This window comes from Pezoporus wallicus, unplaced genomic scaffold, assembly GCF_028554395.1.
Source record: "Pezoporus wallicus isolate ANWC-B61680 ecotype Strahan unplaced genomic scaffold, APGP_CSIRO_Pwel_v1 contig_2012, whole genome shotgun sequence".
Classification (NCBI taxonomy): domain Eukaryota; kingdom Metazoa; phylum Chordata; class Aves; order Psittaciformes; family Psittacidae; genus Pezoporus; species Pezoporus wallicus.
Window position 1 is genome coordinate 4,954,273 of NW_026639840.1, and position 6,260 is coordinate 4,960,532.

At 35.5% G+C, this 6,260-nt stretch overlaps 1 non-coding gene across 1 annotated transcript; it reads left to right on the forward strand.

Annotated features, from left to right (window-relative positions):
• Positions 1-4,421: 4,421 nt before the first annotated feature.
• Positions 4,422-4,489, forward strand: LOC130603018 (U5 spliceosomal RNA). Its single transcript, XR_008973044.1, has one exon. It is a non-coding gene; the product is annotated as a U5 spliceosomal RNA (small nuclear RNA).
• The last annotated feature ends 1,771 nt before the right edge of the window (positions 4,490-6,260 follow it).

Below are 6,260 nucleotides of genomic sequence, written 5' to 3' on the forward strand. Positions count from 1 at the left end.
ATGGTTTTGCCTTCGAAGGAGAGAGACTTGAGCTCCAGGGAATGGGCTTTTTCCACCCTTTCTTGTTCCTGCCTGCCTTTCACTCTGTGTGTTATTTCTAACCTTAGTTCTGAACTGAATCTCAGTAACATTGGAACACAGGATAAATACAAATGATGGAAAGTTAGCTTTATGAAAGTACATTCCTAAAAGCACCAAAGAAAAAAAAAGTTACACCAGAAAAATCACGTCCAACACAAAGAGAAGCCAGAGCAGTAGTTAGAGAACTTATTTCTTAAATTAGATGTCAGTACTCCAGCATGACTTAGTCCCCAAATTGCAGTACTTAAATTGTCAAAACTCCTACTGAAGTCATTCCTAAAATGGTGTGTGCATGAGGAAGGAATTTGTTAGTACTCTGATTTGTGATGCTGTGATTGATAAAACCACAACACAATAGATATGGACTATTCACAGAAAATCTCAGCATCTTCTTAATGGAAAGAACACAATGTTAGTCCCATGGAGTTTTATTTCCAATGGAAGCATTAGTGAAAATTAAAGAGATCAGCATATTAAACTGCAAAGTGTCAAAGCCATTTTTAGTATTGCATGGTTGAAATGGAATAATGTAGCCATATCATGGGCATAGAACCAACCAAAATCAGTTTCCTGTTTATGTATACAAATAATTTCCCAATTGCATGCCTTTCAGGAAAGTTGTAAATAAGTATAAGGCTTTTCTAGGGGCCATTTGGAAACACTTTCAAACACTAGAAAGGTTTATTATGCTTCCCTTATTAGCTATCAAATGGTCAGAACCATGAGGGTGGCTTTGTTTTGTTGTTGAATTGCAAGGTATCTTGTATCACAGGAAAGAATGTGAGCTGAAACCTTTCTTGATAGCTTCTCTTGGGTGTTGTAGCATCTGTTGCAACTTATTCCATTTACCTGCTGTTTGAATTTGGATAAAGTACTCTGCCTTTCTGCACTTTGTTTTTTCTCTCCTTTTTGTCCAGTGCTCAAGCCAGTAAGAGTTCTTTGAAGCTGGGACTGACCCTGTCTCTTTGCTTTCCAGGCCAGGAAATGGACAGGGCTGAAAAAGTGGGTTCTGGATAGTATGAAACAAGTCTGTTTTCTATAAAATTATCAGCAGAACTAGAAGTTGTAGTCAAGAAGATAGGACTTTCATATCTAAAAAAAGAATGGATATGCACAGGAGATCCCTAAGTTTTTGGTTGAGATGGAAATGATACCATATTCCCCTATGCTTTCGAAAATTGTTTTCTTGTTGCTTATCCACAACACTGTAAGGGCTTTTCTGTAATTTTTTTAAAAGTCTTACATATTTTTGATGAGCACGTATCAAATATAACTTAAACTATATCTTTCTTTTGCACAGTTTCACTGAAATCATGGTCTTCATGATTTCTAGCTGGAGCTCTGACCACTTCTGTCTGTTCAGCAGCTATAGTGTTACATGATGATTTCTAAAATATCACCCTTACCCGTTTTTCTTTCTGATATGGATAAATACTAAAGAAAAAGGAGCTTATAGTCTCTAGTGCTTCTATATCTGTTTCCAGACATCTTATCTAGTGACTGTCTCTGAATAGAAGCTGAGAGTATTAATTACCTTGTACACTGAGACCTGTCTGTAATAGCAGTTTTCAGGAGCAATAGTAAATGTCAAGGTGGGAATACAGTCAAACTATGGTACAAAAGAGTGAAAAGAGGTTGTATCAACATTGATCCAGAGAAATCAGACTATGTGAAACAGAATTGTTTAACATGATTTGTCAAAAATCCCCAAAAAACACACCTTCCACCCTCTCAAATGTCCACCCCAAAGTAAGAAATTGTGGAATGAAATAATGTTTCACTAGTATATTTTTCAAAAATAATATTTTATTGTCATTGCCAAAGATCTGAATTAGTTTCAGTGAGTTGCATTGCCGTGCCAACAGAGGACTTGTTAGGTTGTTTGCCTCTGCTTTTAGAATAACACATTTCTGAGTTTTGTTGTCTGAGGAAATCAGCTGTAGCCTGAGTGAAACATCACAAGCCTCTTTTAAAACTGAAAACAGTATCTTCAAATATTTGCCTATGTAATGCTCAGAAGGTAAAGATTAGAATAGTTTGGGTTTTTTGTTTTGGGTTTTTTGTGGGTTTGGGTTTTTCTTAAAAGATTTTTCTTAATAAAACTGATAAACAAATCATTTAGGTAAAAATAAATTTTCATGGAATTTGGTCCACAGTGATGTATGTTAGAAATACATGGTTAACAAATAGATTGGGTATCCTCTAAAGGCTTGACAACTGGAGCTATACCAAGATGTAATTAATTGCCCAGAGCATGAGTTTATAAAGCTAAAATCTGTAGAGGTTATATATATGCAACAGTTATCTGAGTAGACTGAGTGAAGAATTCTTAGTATAGCCTAGTAGATATTACCCAAGCTAAACCAGTCCATCCAGTGAGATTCCCTGCTTACTATGCTACAAAACTGTACAAGCTACAGACAATATTTATCTGGCTCTTGAGATTGATATGACCCCCTTAGAATCTGGAAATCAGCTGTCCTACAACATTTATGAAGCTAGCCACTAAGGTCCTCTTCTTTTTTTCCTGACTATGGAAAACACTGTTTTTAGGCAGCTCCATTCCACACTTAAGCTTATGCTCTTTACGTGGTTAGGCTTTTCCTCCAGCTTCCATCAGGTACAATTTAGATACTGATCAATAATTCAAGACCATCTAGATAAGCCGTCAGCAGATTTTGTAGCTGTATCCTGCTTACTAATGAGGATGGAGTCGAAAGATAGCTGATGATAAATCTACACAAGGAAAGTGTAGCTATAACACATACTACTTTGTTGTGTCTACCTAAAAATACAACTGAAGCTTACTCCCAACACAAGTCTTCACATTGTAATCTAGAGATTGCTAAATTAGGGTAATTACATCTAAATTTATAGCATGGAAGTACTCCCAGATTTGTTTGGGTCTAGGTGAGTGTTCTTGCTCTCTCCCAGCCATATAACTGGCAAGTCCTGAGTGCACACTAGTTCTTTTCCCCACATAAGCATTTTTTTTTTTGTTTCATAGGAAGAAAAGCTAAGGAAAGCTCTGGTAAAAAAGATGTGATGGGCTGCAAACTTGTGATCTAGACCATCAGAAGAGTGAAAGTCTGCCATGCTTTGTGGCACAGACTGGCTGCTCACTCCAAAAGTAAGCTGGAAGTCCTTTCATTGAGTGCAGTGCACTTTGGATCAGACTAAAGGTTCAGAAAAGATCTGGGTATTTCTATGACGGTAAGGAACATCTAGAGGTTTCATAACCTTCCCCCATTTTAGAAGTCACAGTACATCTTATCTGTTGGGGTAAAAGCCAGAGATCAGAATAAAACCCATATTGATTGTTGTTGGTTTTTTTTTGTTTTTTTTTTTTGTGTGTGTGTGTGTTTTGTTTGTTTGTTTTTTGGTTTGGTTTTTGTTTTTTTTTGGGGTGGTGGTGGGTTTTTTTTTTAGCCTATTCTCCAGCTTCCTCCTGTTTGCATTTTACACAGTTATGTGAAACAGCCATTTAGAAAGAGGGAATAACATAGTCTGGATCTCATCCAATATGACAATTCCTATATTTCTATTTACTATTAGATTTGAATAGGGATACTGTGATGAATAAGAGCATCCAGAATCAGGCTCATAATAAAAATAAATGATGTCTTTTATTTGTTGTATAATTTAATGTTCATTTATGCATTGCTCTCTGCATGAGCTAGCCTTTCATGCTAATTTCTCTGATGTCTGGATTCATCAAAAGGATAACCAGGTGATATTTTTCAGTTTAACAAATACAAATTGCAACCTGGTGCTTGTTTTTGTTTTTTTTTAAGCATGCAGCTTCAAAATAGCTTTTGGAATAATTGCTAGGTGTGATAGTGGTTTGAAAAAAAAAAAAAAGGAAAAAATTAAAGATAAAAGCAACAATTCCATAAGTGTTAGGTCACGGAATTCAGAGCTAGATAAAGCCTATTAATTGATTGAAAATATCTCCTGTGTTAAATGGATATAGAGCAAATTGTGGTTCTAGTAGGCATTAAACTGATTACACATTTGATAGTACTGTTCACTTTAATATAGTATATGCTAAATTCTACTTACTGAAATCACTGCTACAAAGATAACATTTTACATGGTCATATCCGAATTATTGCAAACCAAAATCTAGTTGTGATTTCCTTGTATAATTAGCAAGTCTTGTGGGGTTTTAGTTGGTGGGTTGGTTTGGGTTTTTTGTTTGTTTTAACTCCTGGATATTGCATAGTAAAAATGAGAACTTACCTGCTTTATTTTAGGCAAAAATCAGAAATGGAAGTACTAACATGTTTTATGTTGAAATGAATGAAGTTACAATCAACCAAGAATATCAGTTAATACTCTGGTTTCTCTTCAGATTGCATGAATCTTTCACCTTTTACTAAAAATTTCCCTGGAGAGGAACACCAGTATTAAACCTGGTCTAGTGGAAGGTGTCCTTGTCCATGGCAGAATGGTTGGAACTGGATGATCTTTAAGGTTCCTTTCAACCCAAACCGTTCTATGATCAATTTTAGCTAACATAGGAGAAAACTGGTGCAGAAACTTAAGGGAAAAAAATATCCTATCTCCTTGGAAGAGAAGGAAGACATTCACATATGTCTGAATCTTCAAGAGAAATGAGGGAAACTCAGATGACAGTAAATTTCATAGATGATTAAAAAAAAAAAGGCAGTTTAAAGGCAGCTTATTCTTGGTTTTCCTCAGATGAGTACATCAGGATGATTAAATAATCATCTTTGGATTTACTTTTCAGTAGGTTTTATTTATCTGCATATGTTTTATACATCTCATAGAAAAGTTATCTTCTTTGTGATAGATTTGACACTTTGTGGCACTTTTACATTTTTATTGGAGACAAACAATTCTGCTTTGCTAGAAGGGCTGGCTGTGAGGCGCCACATTGGTTAGTCTGTTGTACTTGGAGATGCAGAAGCAGAGATACAAAGTCATCAGGGTCTAATTGTTACTCATAGCTGTGCACTTGAGTCTTGGCTTCATGTACTCTCCATTGTATTTCAGCTACACGGTAGCTAAAGACAAACTTGTGGTCACACTGTGTGTAAACTACAGGGGAAATGTGAGGCATGCTGTATTATGTCTCAGTATGAATACACTAGTTTCTTCAAGTTTTTGGGCAGCTATTATTAGAGCAAAGGTCAAATACAGTTAGTCTAAAATTAATGTAATAAACCAATGGTTTAGAACATTAAAGGAGATTGTTTCCTGCTATGCATTTAATTTTAATTTCTTTCCTATTTAACAGTTAAAACCAAAGATTTCATTAATAAAATTGGTACTTGTTAATCAGGTTTAAATTCTGTATCTTAATTAATTTTGCAAGGAATTTAATGAATCAGGTTAGAAAACTGACAAAGCAGGTGAAAAATTAATTTTCACTTTTAAAATTCTGTTTTAATGTTGCATAGTTGGAGCTTGTTTAAAGTGATTATATCATAAGGAAATGAGTAGATTTTAAATGTTAACAGTAATGCAACTTTGACACCTGTTTCCTGTTTTGAAAGCTTCTCACCTACATATTTCACGCATTTCCATTCTTGTATCAAGTGTACATTTATTATGGAATACATACACCATATGTAGGATAAGTGATAGAAGTATGCCTCAGAGCACTGCAGTGCAGCCAGAAGGATTCATTACCCTAGAGGGTACATGATGGGCTCAGTTGGTACCCATGTCAGTCTGCCCTAGAGTACTAGAAGACCGCACCCCGTAGAAGCAACATTTCTTCTCTGTGGTAAAGGGTGCCTAAGAAAAGCACTTCTGGAAATGGCTAATTGCAGCATTTTTCACCTCTGTGCTTCTGAAAACCGTTTATACATTTTAGGAAATTTAACCTTTCTTAGGAAGACAGACAACTCCTTGGAACACTTCAATACATAGCACAAGTCTGGCCATTTAGGAGAAATTAAAGTTGGCGTAGGCGTGAGGCAGAAACAACAAAAAAGTTTCTGGTTATTTTTATAAATACTAAATTACTAACTTTCTGATGTCCCCTTGTATAGATTTATTTTATATGAACTATTAAAACTATGTGACCTGGAGCTTTCTCACGAATGCCTTGCAAAAGGATGAATGGGTATGTTAAAGCCTTTAATCTTTCCTGAAAAGCCTAGCCAAACTGAAGATCATGGATAAGTTCCATTAACTGTCCATTAATG